Source organism: Podarcis bocagei (genome assembly GCF_964188305.1).
Source record: "Podarcis bocagei genome assembly, chromosome: 8".
Classification (NCBI taxonomy): Eukaryota; Metazoa; Chordata; class Lepidosauria; order Squamata; family Lacertidae; genus Podarcis; species Podarcis bocagei.
The window spans coordinates 63,563,489-63,578,684 of record NC_138133.1 but is presented as its reverse complement, the minus strand read 5'-3'; the positions used below and the strand labels follow the sequence as shown (position 1 = coordinate 63,578,684).

General features: G+C 40.6%; 1 protein-coding gene across 4 annotated transcripts in view; it reads right to left on the bottom strand.

The window, feature by feature from the left end:
* Positions 1-15,196, bottom strand: part of RALYL (RALY RNA binding protein like) — a 257,854-nt gene that overhangs the window by 129,248 nt on the left and 113,410 nt on the right. The window lies entirely within an intron of this gene.

Here is a 15,196-nt window from a genome sequence, read left to right as displayed (position 1 = left end):
CCAGAGCAGGTTGAATACAGCTGCTTAGTGCAATCAATATATTTCCATTAGGAGCTAGAAATTTCTTCTTTGCAGAATAGCTCAGAAGGGTAAATTTTTGTTGTTGTTTTGTTGTTAGTAGTAGTAGTAGTAGTAGAAACAGGACCAGCAGCTAATTCTCATCAATGACACAGTAGGTTCTTATCTATCCATCAAGGCTGCCTCTGTAATTATGTGGTTAGATCCTGGAGATAGAATGGTTTGAATTCTTTGTGTTGCGACAATGAAATTGATGAGATTCAGTAGTTGGCATGAATAATTGGAACTGAGGTTTACGCTGTTTTTCTTATGAAACTGCCTAAGACATCACATACTGTACTGCAATTAATAAAACAATCACTATTTCATAAACTACTATCCTAACATTCCTGAGCATATCCTATCATTTGGAAACTGCTTCTGAATATTTTGGATATGAGCTCTTAAGTTTTTACAGTAGGACACACACTTATCTCATGTCTGCAATTGTCATAGCAATTGTCCACAAAACACTAGGGAATATTAAGCTGTTTCTTCTCCTTTTTTCATCCCCCTCCTCCAAAAACCCCCCTGTAACAATTGTTTTTGCAGGAAAACCACTGAAGCTGTCCTCTTGAAACTTGGCAGGATTCATCACTCAGAAGAGGCAACATTGCCTGCAAATTTCATCCAATTCTGCCGCCATATCAAAACATTAAAGATTGTTCCTTTAAAAAGAACAACAAAACAAACAAACAAAAAACTTTAAATGGTCCTAAAGCTATTCATTTGTAATTTGGCAGGTTTTATCCATTCTGGAGGGGCTATTATGCCTGAAAATTTCATTCACGTCTTTGGCATATATATAATTTTTAGAAGTTAGAATAAAAAGTTTTCGATTACAGTATTCTGTAATTTCTGTTAAGCTCCCCTCAATACTACAGAGCAATCTCATGCATGTCTACTCAGAAGTCAGCCTTGTTGTTTTTAATATGGCTTATTACCAGATTAGTATGCATATAATTATCACTTAAAATATTTTTATATGTCCTGTGTGTATCCAAATATACATGCAAGTAAGTTGCCTGCCATTTAAACTAGTGGCCAAAATTGTGGAAACCTTTTAGAGAAAGTGTATTTCCGAGGTTTGATGGCTCTTAACACCACTTTCTTTTGAAGTAATACCATAAAATTATATATCAACAGAATGATAATTTAATGAAGAATGTAATGCAACAAAGCTTGTTGAATTATCTGTATTCTATCAAAAGTTATAGCCAAATAACCAGAAAAAGGTGTGTTTAGAGAGCCAATCAGGTATCATCTGTTTTTAGCAATGATGGCTCAAAATACCACTTTTTTGAGTAATACCATAAAATTATATAACAATGGAAATATAATTTAATGAAGAGTGTAATGGAATAGCTTATATGAAGCCATTACAACAGCAGTCATAAAGAAGAAATGTGAAACACATTGGAAAAATGAGCTATACAGAAATTCTTACTATGTCAGTTAATACTTAGTTGGGTAACCTTTAGCCTTCCCATGCAGTAAACCAAGTTTTTTAGTTCTGCAGCTGTAATAATATGAAGCAAGATTGAATTATTGCCTCTATTAATTGAGTTTTATTGCTGGATTGTTTCTGACTAACAAGTTTCTTTAGTTGGCTCTATAGATTTTCGATTGGGTTAAGGTCTGGGCTATGTATTTTGGGGCATTTACATTCCCATTAATAACACAAATTCTGCCCACACCTTTTGCTGTCATAGAACCCTAGATCATAACACTAACTGGGTGTTTCACAGTAGGTGTAATACAAGTAGGATGTAAATCTTCTCCGATTCTTCTCCTTATGTATTTCATGCCATCACTTTCAAGCAAGGAGACTTGGGTCTCATCACTCCAAATAACACTGTCCCATTGTTCCACTGTCCAGTTAACATAGGTTTTAGCCCAGTTTAATCTTTTCAACCTTTGTTTGAGATATAACAATGGCTTTTTCCTTGGAATTCTAGCATTTAGACCATATTCCTGTAGTCTGTGCCAAACAGTCCTTGCACTCAGCTTCACATTACATTGCACAATGTCATCTTGTATACACCCAGATGATTTTCTTCTGTCATGTAGGCATAGTCTCTCAATTCTTCTATCATCACTTGCTGTTGTGCACCTTTTCCTGCCTTTACTAGTCTGATTTTGTAGTGACTAGGTCTCCTTATACCTCTTCAAAAATTTAGAAATGCCATCTTTGGTTAAGTTTCCACCATTTTTTTTCTTTTAATTTCTTCATAACTTTAGCCTTGTTCACTTAATAGTACTATTTTACATCACTTTCTGGGTGATGTCAACTCTTTGCACCATTTCTTTAATTTTATTATGTTTTACAAGCTCACTAAATGAAGAACAAAAAAAAAACAAAAAACAAAAAACCAACAAACTTGATAGCAATCATATAACACACTGGCAAATGTCCTCTTTATTTATGTTGTAATAAATCATCCTTCATAAAAGTTATTGCATTACATTCTTCATTAAATTATCTTTCCATTGATGTATGATTTATGGTATTACTCCAAAAAAGTGTTATTATGAGCCATCATTGCCAAAACAAGATGACACCTGATTGGCTCCCTAAACACTCCTTTTTCTCGTTATTTGGCTATAGCTTTTGATAGAATACAGATAACTGAACAAACTTTGTGCATTACATACTTCATTAAATTATCTTTCCATTGATATATAATTTTATGGCATTACTCTGAAAAAAAGTGGTGTTATGAGCCATCAAACTTGGGAAATACACTTTCTCCAAAAGGTTTCCACAATTTTGGCCACTAGTGTAACTAGAGGTCAGCAATGTATTTTCAAGCCAACCACATGGCTTTTCTATTGGCCAGAAACTACTGCATTCACACACACATTTCCTAATACTGAAAAATGACTTTGGTGAGGAAGAGGCCATTTATATAGCAATTAAGTACATAACATTTATTACAGGGTACAGTTAAGAGTTATGTTACTGCTCTGCTCTGCTTCATTGTGGTCATATTTTAGATCTTATCACCACCATTGCTCAACTGAGGCTTAAATCTGAGATGCTATTCTACACACTCATTTCTCAAGTGGAAAAATGAACAAGTGGTGAAATCCCAAAGGATTATTTTTGGTAGTAATTCTTTGGCCCATTTCACACAAACAACCAAGTAGCATGGAGGTCTCTGGAAATGAAACAATTTTGGCTCTGAATTACTACACCACAAGGATGTTGGTAATTGAGAAGCTCTACTTCTCATTTTCGCCTGCAGGTATGGGAGTGGATGTGCTGGACCATTGTCTTGCCTCAGTAATGGACTGGATGAGAGCCAACAAGCTAAAGCTCAATCCAGTTAGGACTGGGGCACTAGACTGGATGGATGGCTCTTGATGGGGTTACACTCCCTCCAAAGGAGAAGGTATCCAGCCAAGGGGTACTTCTGAATCCACTGCCATCACTTGAGGCTCAGGTGGCCTTGGTGGTGTGGAGTGCCTTCCATCAACTTCTGCTGGTGACCCCTTATCCCCAATCCAATCCTTAAATTACAAGGGACTTGCATATATTCTTTATAATGTGGCCTAGTGGTCAAGTGATCAGAAAGCAGACTTTTCAGTATCAAAAGACATTGTGCTGAGCCACCTGCAACACAGCAGCTTCATGGAAAATGGAATACAGGAAGTTCAAATGCATGTATCAGGCAACTGCACTCCAGGATTTAATGGAGGAATCTTTTCCATCACCTGCAGCCTGATTCGTTCCACTGAAGATACAAAGATCTGAACCTATATCTTCTGCATGCAAAGCGTATGGTCCTCAGCTAAGTGTCTCAGAAATATGCAGAGACTGAGCAAAATGGCAATGGTAAAGTAGGGTGGCTGGCTGCTGAATGGTACTAGGACTGGGGAATAATGCATCTATATACTACTCTGAGACATTTAAACTAATCATTAAGCTGGCTATAACAGATTGTTAGTATTTTTTTTCTCTACAGCTTATTTGGGTTTACACAGTTGTTAAAAAAAATCAATTACATTTGTACAGTGCCATCTATGAGCAGGATATCTTCTACAGCACAATAAGAAACATGTGCATGAAAGAGGAAACTTAATGCCTGAAGCAGTAGCACATGAGCTATTATGGGCACATTTCCATGGACCTGCTATACAGTGGTACCTCAGGTTAAGAACTTAATTCGTTCCAGAGGTCCGTACTTAACCTGCAACTGTTCTTAACCTGAAGCACCACTTTAGCTAATGGGGCCTCCTGCTGCTGCTGCGCCACCGCTGCACAATTTCTGTTCTCATCCTGAAGCAAAGTTCTTAACCCGAGGTAATATTTCTGGGTTAGCGGAGTCTGTAACCTGAAGCGTATGTAACCCAACGTACCACTGTACTTTGTTTAGAAAGTCATCCTGACTGGGGTGACTGTTTGTATGTGTGTGTGTGTGTGTGTGTGTGTGTGTGTGTGTGAGAGAGAGAGAGAGAGAGAGAGAGAGAGAGAGAGAGAGAGAGAATGAGCCTTCCTTGCCATAACGATTTTATACATCATAACACAGTTCAACTCAGCACCAATTCAGGTCTGCAATAGCGTTTAGAACAACAAATCTGGGTCAAGGTGAAGGAGTATTTTCCAACATTCTGCACATGAAAACAAGGACACCCTTGAGGATTTATAACACCTCAATTCTTCTTCCAAAAATCACTGAGCACCGACCTACATGCACCCACTCCTGAACACTAATGGAAAGGCTCTTTTCCAACTGCTGTGTTGTTTTGCACTACAAATGCATTTACACTGTATTAATTTACTCAAGAGTCTGAAGAAGAAGAAGAAGAGAAGAAGAGTTTGGATTTGATATCCCGCCTTTCACTCCCCTTCAGGAGTCTCAAAGCGGCTAACATTCTCCTTTCCCTTCCTCCCCCACAACAAACACTCTGTGAGGTGAGTGGGGCTGAGAGACTTCAAAGAAGTGTGACTGGCCCAAGGTCACCCAGCAGCTGCATGTGGAGGAGCGGAGACGCGAACCTGGTTACCCAGATTACATGACTACCGCTCTTAACCACTACACCACACTGGCTCTGTCTGTTCTGCACTGGGTTCTGAAGCAGCTGTTTTGATATACAGGCCAAAACATTTTTCTTTTGCAAGACTTAAGAATGGTTTAATAGGAAGTTTCATCTCACAAGTCTGGCTGAACTTCATGCTACAACTCGAACACATTCCCAGCAGCATGCATAATGCAATCCTATGCCTGGTTACTCAGGTGTAATCCCACTGTAGCTTAATTCCATGTATGTATATAACAGAATTATTAAAAAGTTATCCTGGAATCTCCCCCAAAGGCAAAACAGGGATACTGAAGTACTGGAGATCAGTACCAGAAAACAGGGAGAATTGGATTATTGCTTTCTATGAGAAAGAAACAGCAGATGATGGGCACAAGAGGACAATGGCTGCCAGTATGAGTGGGGGGCTGGGGACCCTCATATTTCAATAGTCTGAATCCAGAAAAGCTGGATGTGTTTTGAATCTGACCATGCTTTCCAGGGCTACAGTGCTCAAAGTATGAGGCTATATTTTCAGGCAGACACAAGGTAAGCAGGGCTTGGTTATGTCTGAACTTTATGAATTAACATTCTTGCCATATAAATTAACTAGCAGCCTCATACCCACTGTTGCTCAGGAATTCTAAGTAACAAAACAAAAATCACTGCAGGTTTGAGATCAGTGGTTAAAATCAGTACAATTTTGAAAGACTCAATCTGCCATCTTGATTCAAAACAGCATTCAACTGGATCCAAACATAGAAGAAAACCGTCTCCTTGATGTCAGGAACCATCATGCAAAATTTGGTTACGGTATATTTATAGGCAGCCAAATGCACAATGAACAGATAAGCAACTTTCTAAAATATATAGCAGAATACACATTGGTGGACCACAGGGCTTCCTTTTTTTAATGCAGACAGTGCAAAGCCGAAATTCCGCTTGATCGAAATGTCTTTCACAAAGCTCATACATAGGGATTGCTAGATCATTTCCTTTGTTTTACTGCATAACAATCTCACATTTTAAATTCTGTTTTCTATTACAGTGGTACCTCGCAAGACGAATGCCTCGCAAGACGAAAAACTCGCTAGACGAAAGGGTTTTCCGTTTTTTTAGTTGCTTCGCAAGACGAATTTCCCTATGGGCTTGCTTCACAAGACGGAAATGTCTTGCAAGTTTGTTTCCTTTTTCTTAAAACCGTTAATACAGTTGCGACTTGACTTCGAGGAGCAACTCATAGCATGTGGTGTGGTAGCCTTTTTTGAGGTTTTTGAAGACTTTGGTGATTTTTGAAGCTTTTCCAAAACTTTTCCAACACCGTGCTTGGCAAGAAAGCTCATTACCGCTCTGTCCTCCTGCCCACAGCACAAAGATACCGTACGCTGGGGACTATGTTGTGGTCTGCAGGCTGCCTGGTTGTATGCATGCAGTGTCAGGCAATGTCATGGGGTGGTTTGGCCATCGCCACATAGAGATCACTTTCCCTGCATGCCTGATATGAAGACAGCAGTGGCTGCTAGTAATCCCTTTAATGTTTTATGATGAAGAGAAGATGGCTTGGGAGATGGCTCTTTCCTTGACTGAACTGTTTTAAAACACAACTTTGTAACATGGCAGTGACAGCATTTAACATACATATTTCAATGTATCTGAAGAAGTGTGCATGTACAAAAAAGCTCATACTAATAACAAACTTAGTTGGTCTCTAAGGTGCTACTGGAAGAATTTTTTTTTTTATTTTGTTTCGACTACGGCAGGCCAACACGGCTACCTACCTGTAACATATTTCAATGTGCATATTAAGTCACTTAACAATTAGTCACCTGAAATGGTTTCAGTTTGGCAAAAATCAGATCGGGATATGACCCTATAAAATATAATATACTGGCTGAAATTTGCTTTTGCTTGTTAAACAGAAGGTACATTTTTCAAGGTGTTTGCTGTTTCTTGTACATAAGAGAGCATCATAACATATACAACACTTTTAAATATGGACTTACACACACTTCCACTTGTCCCTTGCCTAGAAAGTTCAAGTCTGAGAGGTTTTCTTCTTGACCTGCACTTTCTAGGCAAATGTCTGAGCAGTCGCCCCCTTGCCTTGCTCCTTTTCCAAAGAAAACCTGCTCTTTAGTGATAAATTGGTGCAAACAGAGAAAACCCAAATTGCCATTTGCTTCCTAGGAGCTTCCATAGGCCCTTCTGCAATCTTCTCAGACCCTGGTAAGTGGGAAGGTGCCTTCCTTACTGATCTCTGGGATGCTCCCAGAGCCCCCCCCCACCTCCTTCCCAGAGGCCAGGGTTGGGTTTGGGGAAGTTAGTGTGAGGGCTTTGGCACTCACTAAGCGAGGAAAACCCATCGTCCAGCCTGGATCCTGAGGTCCAGCTCCAAGGGCCTTCTGGTGGTTTCCTCACTGCAATATGTGAGGTTACAGGGGACCAGGCAGAGGGCCTTTTTGGTAGTGGTACCCATTCTGTAGAACGCCCTCCCATCGCATGTCAGGGAGATAAATAACTACATGACTTTTAAATGACATCTGAAGGCAGCCCTGTACAGTGGTACCTTGGTTCTCAAACTTAATCTGCTCTAGGAGTCCCTTTCTTTTTCTTTTTTTTATCGTATTTATTAAAATTTCCAATAATAACAGAATAGAAAGAATAAAAAAGATGAAGAAAAGGAAGAAATTAAAAAACCCACTTTAAACCCTTATTTTCGTAACCTTCTTTCTGGGACTCCCTCCTCCCCCTCCCAACTGTATTCCCCTTTCCCTAAGTTAGTTCCACAAGCTCTCATTCCCAGTTCAAACCTAATATGTTATACCTATTAGCCAATTCAAATTACAATATCCTTAACAAAATAGAAAAAAGAAAAAAAAATTTCCCCCAAGATCTACCCCGTTTCCTTCCACGAATTCCCCTTCCCCCCCCCCAAAACATGTTAAATCAAAATACCAAAGTTATATAGAAAGATAGAAGATAAAAGATAGAAGAAGATTCGAAAAGTTGGTTACATAGCCTTTGGATTCTAAAATTCCCCCTCCCTTCCCCGGTTTGGATTCCCCATGTCCATCAGTCTGTATGTTGTTGGCCTGGAGGTCTCAAGTCCACAGCCAAATTTTTCTCAGTCCATCTTGCCGGTTTTCTTTAAATTTGCTTATTTTGATGATGTTTAACTTCAAAAATCCAGTCTGGTAGAGGCCTTTAATTTTCCTTGGTCCTTGTTGCTCCTCCCATTGTTCTTTCCGTGAGGTAGTTGGTCCTTTGCTCTTTTGTTTCTTACTTTCTCAGGTTTCTGTCTTGTTCAGCTGCAAAACCATTCTTATTCCGAAATCTAGTATCTCCACAGAGGTTTGTTATTCAGGGACAAAAACATACGTCCAGTTCTTTCCTTGCTTCTATAGAAAAATTCTATTGTATTGTGAACACCTCTGTAGACAAAATAATATTTCAGTTTTGCTGCTTTCCCAGGAGATAAGACCTGTGCACATCCCGGAATAGTTTTCCACATACGCCACTTGTAATGTCCCGAAACCCCTCTAGGGGGGTTGCAGCAACTTTGTGTCCTCTAATCCAAAAGTCAAGTTGTTGTTTCTTTTTTCCCCCCGACATTTTGTATCCATATTTATGTCCAATTGTAACAAAATTAACCAGCAAAATACTTGTAACAAAATCCTCTTTATATTCTCAAGATTTGACAGCTACTTTGACAGCTGTCAAATTCTCCGTCTCTCTCCACCAGGTTCTCCGAATCGCCCCGGTTCCCGGGGGGGTTGCCTTTTCCCTCTCGCCCTCGACTTTTCTCCTCCAGCACAATTCTTATAATATCCCATCGTGGAATTGATCATTTTTGTCAGCAATAAACTTCTGAATCGATCTTGGTTTCCCAGTCCTTGTTTTAGCGTGTTTACAATCAGGGGGGGGGGACTGACTTCCTTTTTAGATCCCCCCCGCTCGTGCCGAATCCGAAAAAAAATTCCTTTTTTTCCTCCTTTTATACCCGGTTACCCAATTACTCACGGGTTGTTGTTAAATGTCCGAATTTCCAATGGAAGAAGCCAGCGCTCTCCGACCAATGGCATGCAGCTGCGCTCGGCAGGGGAAGCGATAGACTCACAGCACCACGCCGCTCCGGCACCCGATCCGTAGCCTTTAAAAAGGCTCCTTCACGAGTCGGGAGGGCGCTAACGGTACCAGCCGAGTCCCCATGTCCACGGGCTCCGTGCCCGTGGTTTTTAAGGGTCCCCGCGTCGCCGGCGTGGTAGGACCCAGCCCCTGCCGAGCAGACTCCCTCCGGAGCTCGGAGGGAGTCCGCCATTCGGCGATGGCGCCAACCCAGAAGTCCTGCTCTAGGAGTCCCTTTCAACTCCCGAAACCGTTCGAAAACTAAGGCGTCTGATTGGCTGCAGGAGCTTCCTGCACTCAGTTGGAAGCTGCGGAAGCCAAGTCGGACGTTCGGCTTCCGTAAAACATTTGCAACCCGGAACAGTCGCTTCTGGGTTTGTGGCGTTTGGGAGCCGATTGTTCGGGAGCCAAGCCGTTCAAGTACTAAGATACCACTGTATAGGGAAGTTTTTAATGTTTCAGGTTTTATTGTGTTTATAATATTTTGTTGGGAGCCACCCAGAATGGCTGAAGCAACCCAGTCAGATAGGCAGGGTAGAAATAATAAAGTTGTTATTACTATTATTATTACTGATTGTGCAGGTGGTGGTGGTGAAACATTAACTGGAGAGTGGGGAGCAGTGGGTTTCCTTGGCCCTTCATTTGTTTATTTATGCCCCCCTGCCCCCCAGTAAGGTTGTGATTGCGTTAGTAAAGCGAGCAGAAGTTGCTGACTTGAGGTATTTATTTTTCAGAATGACTCAATTTCCAGGCAGAAAATATTTCTTCTATACATTTGAAATGTAAATTGGATTTTGTTTTGTTTTGTTTTTTTAAATTAATCTTTAGGAATGTGTGCAAAAACTAGCTCTCTTGGCAAGGTTATAGAGATAGCAGAAATGAACATAGCATTAAAAGAAAGCACATTTTAAAAGCTTCTAATGCTAATGATGTTTATTTAATATTAAAATTCCACAAAGGTCCCCAGTGGCTTCTGAATATAAAAGACATTTCTTCACAGAACTTCCATGTTGCTGCCTTCAGCCTTTCAGACTCAGGATCCATTTAGGGAAGTGATGCCCTTAGCCAATCACATCCTCCCAGCCTAAAACCTTGGTGTGAAAGTGGGAGGACAAAGGAAGAACTGCAAGGAAACAGAACCTTTAGTGAAAGTCATCTGAAAAAAAAATAAAAAATAAATCTATATATCTAGTTTATCAGGGGCCAGACAGAAGGTTGATTATATCCCATATTAATTTATTTTAAAAGCTGTTGGGGGTGGAAGATTAATACTAAACTGCCACAGTTGTTGATTAAATTACTTCTGCTTGTACACAGATGTCATGTCTGTTCCAGCAATTAGAAAGAAGAGAGTTCACTATGTTCAAAGGCAAATGACTTCTGAATCATCTGCCTATTGAGACACCAATGTGCTTCCTCCAATGTTTTGGAGGTGGAAGGGTGACTTTCTAATTGCCACAAAACTATCCTGATTCAAAATGGATAAAATTATGGCATTACTCATTATTTCAAAATTTCCAAGGAGGCGATATATTCCGATTTTAAAAGAAACTAGCCTACTTGTCCTTGTTCCTTCACAGATGGCAATGATCTGAATAGGAGCTGCATGAATAGGATTTGATTTAATAATTCTATGGAGGGAGAAAGGCATTGCGTTTTTGGCGAGCTGCAAAACTAAGAGCAGCAAAGAGCAGTAGCATGACACCATCAGAGAAGGATCGTCTTAACATTAATGGAATGCTTAGCAGCATAAAAGGCTTAATTTCTGAAATTGGTAAGTGGCTGCATTTCAATTTGTCTGAAATGTCTGGCATCTACACTTGGTTTCGACACCCTGGTTTCCAACTTCACAACATCTGGCAAATGTTACTTATAATCAAGAGCGAGTTGCACTGAAGAACATCTGCAATCAGTATGTAATCAAATTCAATGAAAACACAGCCAGTTGCACATAATGTAGTTCAAGTGTGTGTGTGTTTTTAAATGCCAGCACCCTTTCAGTTATACTGGGACTGAGCTACTACTTCTGTTGATCTTAGTTTTGCAGCTCATAAAATGGGAGAGCCCAAGGCTAGCCAGAGAGACATTTTGCTGCTTGAGGCAAATGACAGAATGGCACACAAATGTCAAATATGCAAGATAACTGGCAGGTAAATTTTGATATTGGTGATGGGACAATGCCCTCTTGTGGGCTGCAGGCAAGCTTAGGCACTTGCCACTACTCCCTGTCCCACAACACCTTGCCACCTGAGATGGATGCCTCACTCTGACCAATGGTAGGGCCAACCTTGAGAGAGCACAGGACAACACCCTTAAGTCCTTCCCCGCTGGCCCCACAGCCATAAATAGCACCGTACTGGACCCAGCCAACAGTTTATCAGGCCTTGTTTCCTACAGATACCTCTATGAAGTCGCACAGTAGGGCATGAAGGCAACAGCTCTTTTCTGCTATTGTAGCCAAGCAGCCATACTGCCTATGAACCTGGCGGCGCACATAGTCATCACTACTCATATCAGCTGATACTCACTCTCCATAAATTTATCAAAAATTCCACAATGTAAGGTAGGATTCCAGCTAACACTCAACCAATCACCAATACAGGGTACATATGCAGCGGTTATAAATAGGGTTCTTGAGAAGCAAATAAGCTACTAGCATGTGTCTGTGACAGACATGAGGAGCACAGCCCACCTTTGCAGGTAAACACCAAGGACTCCATTTCACCTGCTAAAATTGCTGGCCAAATTACCATGTTACCTATCAACACCAGGTTTACCTGTTGTTAGAAGAGCCATTCATTTTGTTGGGGAGGGGACTGAGCCATGCAGAGTGGCAAAACACCTAGGAAGTGGCGGGGTTTAATATTTTATTATTATTATTATTATTAATGTGTGTGTATATTTTGCTGCTGCGACTAAAAGAGTAAAATAATATTGTTCCAAAGGAATGCACCTTCCCAATGCAGAAATGCTTAGCAATGCATATAATTTGGCCTGGAGCCCTATTTATAGTTGAGGTACTTTTAGCCAAGGTGGCGCTGTGGGTTAAACCACAGAGCCTAGGACTTGCCGATCAGAAGGTCAGCGGTTCAAATCCCCGCGATGGGGTGAGCTCCTGTTGCTCAGTCCCAGCTCCTGCCAACCTAGCAGTTCAAAAGCATGTCAACGTGCAAGTAGATAAATAGGTACCGCTCCAGCAGGAAGGTAAATGGCATTTCCGTGCGCTGCTCTGGTTCGCCAGAAGTGGCTTAGTCATGCTGGCCACATGACCCGGAAGCTGTACGCCGGCTCCCTCGGCCAATAAAGCAAGATGAGCGCCGCAACCCCAGAGTCGGTCACGACTGGGCCTAATGGCCAGGGGTCCCTTTACCTTTACTTACTTTAAGGCAAACAGTGGTACCTCGGGTTAAGAACTTAATTCGTTCTGGATTCATTCTTAACCTGAAACTGCTCTTAACCTGAAGCATCACTTTAGCTAATGGGGCCTCCCGCTGCCGCAGTGCCACTGCTGCACGATTTCTGTTCTCATCCTGAGGCAAAGTTCTTAACCCGAGGTACTATTTATGGGATAGCGGAGTCTGTAACCTGAGGTGTCTGTAACCTGAAGTACCACTGTACTGTTTCTCTTACTGAATCTTGCTTTTTTCTGTTCCATTTTCTTTTCTTCCTACTCTCATCTACCAATACTATTATACACAGGCACCATGAACACCTGTTGATGAAGGTTCCATATAATAACAAAACTATATTAACAAAAATGGAGCAGTTCTTTCTGTAATGTTATATTTATCACTCAAACTATTTTAATTCTAATGTTTTCAGCAGCAGCAGCAATAATAGCAGTAATAGCAATAATAGTATCAACTTAATAATAATCATGACACCTGGACTTTCCTGAACCTTACATGTTTTATGACTTCAAGAGCAATAATCGATTGTCAGGCCAAGCTCCGAGGCCTTGTGGGTCTCAACTAGGCCTGCAGGATGGAAGGTACCTCACCAATATGCAAAATAATTTTGAAATTTTATTTCTTATCTGAAGTGAGTAGCACTAGCATTTACTTCTATCCTAGCTGGCTTCAAAAGGTTCCAAACCAACTTGATACATTTCTGAACTGAAACCAAATGAACACCTGGTTTGTTGATTTCTTTTAGATATGTTCATCCCGATTGCTTTCTAAAAGATCCCTCAATTTTATTTTATTTTACAATTTTCTTAGCTATCTCAGAAATGAGAGCCCAAAACAGAAATTTAGATAACATATTGTATTGTTTTATCATCTTTACCCATTAACTTCTGTTGTTTTTTTTCAAAAAATATTCTCAAACTGGCCTACTTTTGGACCAGACGGATGTTTCTCTGCTGCTAGAATTAATAAAATACACATCTAGCTTTAGAACAAACATATGGGCTCCCCAAAACAATACTTAACACGAACTTACTGTGGCTAGCAGAAGAGATTTCATTTGTTTTGACAATACATATACTTCTGTTTAAATTATGTAAAGCTTACATTTATTTCGTTTGATATTGCTAAAAAATCTGCTCGTGCATTCCCTGCAAACACTGCTGTTGTTACCAAAACTCAACACTGTTCTATTTCTATTTCTTTTAGGCATTTCTTCCGCAATAATTTCATACATCCAACAGAACAGCTTTTGAGAAACGTTCCTCATTTTGTGCTAATATGTATAAAAAATTCTGAAGACTTTTCAAATAGCCAGTGCACTCTGTACACAGAGTATATGTGCACGGAATAGAACAGTAGAACCTGCACCACTAAAAATATAAAATGCATTTCCGGATCAGCCCAAGGTTGATCTAATCCATTGTGTTAGTTCATCTACAAGAGTGATAAGCTAGATGCTTCTTGAAACTCAGAAGGTGGGCATGATCTGAAGCTGTGAGTGAGAATTTTTCATAGAGCTGCAACTCGGAAGTCTTAAATGATTAATCATATGGGCTTTAACCAACTGTTCTATGCATTTGAGTCACAACACTATTTCTGAAGCAAGAAACTTGTTTACTTTGTTCTTAGATTATGTAAGAGAGAGGTAAAAAGGTAAAGGACCCCTAGATGGTTAAGTCCAGTCAAAGGTGACTATGGGGTTGTGGTGCTCATCTTGCTTTCAGGCTGAAGGAGCTGGCGTTTGTCCACACATAGCTTTCCGGATCAGGTGGCCAGCATGACCAAACCACTTCTGGTGCAACAGAACACCGTGATGGAAGTCAGAGCACACAGAAATGCTGTTTACCTTCCCGCCGCAGCGGCACCTATTTATCTACTTGCACTGGCATGCTTTCGAACTGCTTGGTTGGCAGGAGCTGGGATAGAGCAACGGGAGCTCACCCCGTCGCATGAATTCAAACCACCAACCTTCCATTCAGCAACCCCAATAGGCTCAGTGGTTTAGACCACAGCCTGTGCCCCCTAGATTATGTACATGTCACAACAGGCATAATCTTAGAAGAGTCATTCCCACCTATAAGAGAGTGAAAAGGAAATTCCTCTTTTCATGAGCACCGGCCAGTTTTTCTAAGCTCTTTCTATTAAAATCCTTGATAGGATATGGAACCTCAAGAAAACAAAAGCCGATTAGTTGCACCTGTTGGTGACTAAATATATCATTTTACAACACTGGAAAAATAAATACAGCTCAACAATCTACCCATGAGCAGACCTACCCTTGCTAGCCACACATGCAGTAGCTACAACTCTTGGATTGCAGAAATCTGAAGCTTGCCTGGTGATATGGTAATACCTAGTCGAAGGTAACAGTATTTTGTTTATGACATCTGGTAAATTGAAATTTATTGGAAAGAGTAAAACCTATGAACACAGACACACATGCCTTCCCTCCTGCCACTTTTTTTGTTCTGCTTCAGCCTTGTTTTGATGTTTGTTCATCTCCATGACAGCAGCAGAAAGTCAGGTACTGTAGCTCTCAGGAGGCATTGCTGCATTGCTTTTAAACTTGTACAGCAGTTGAT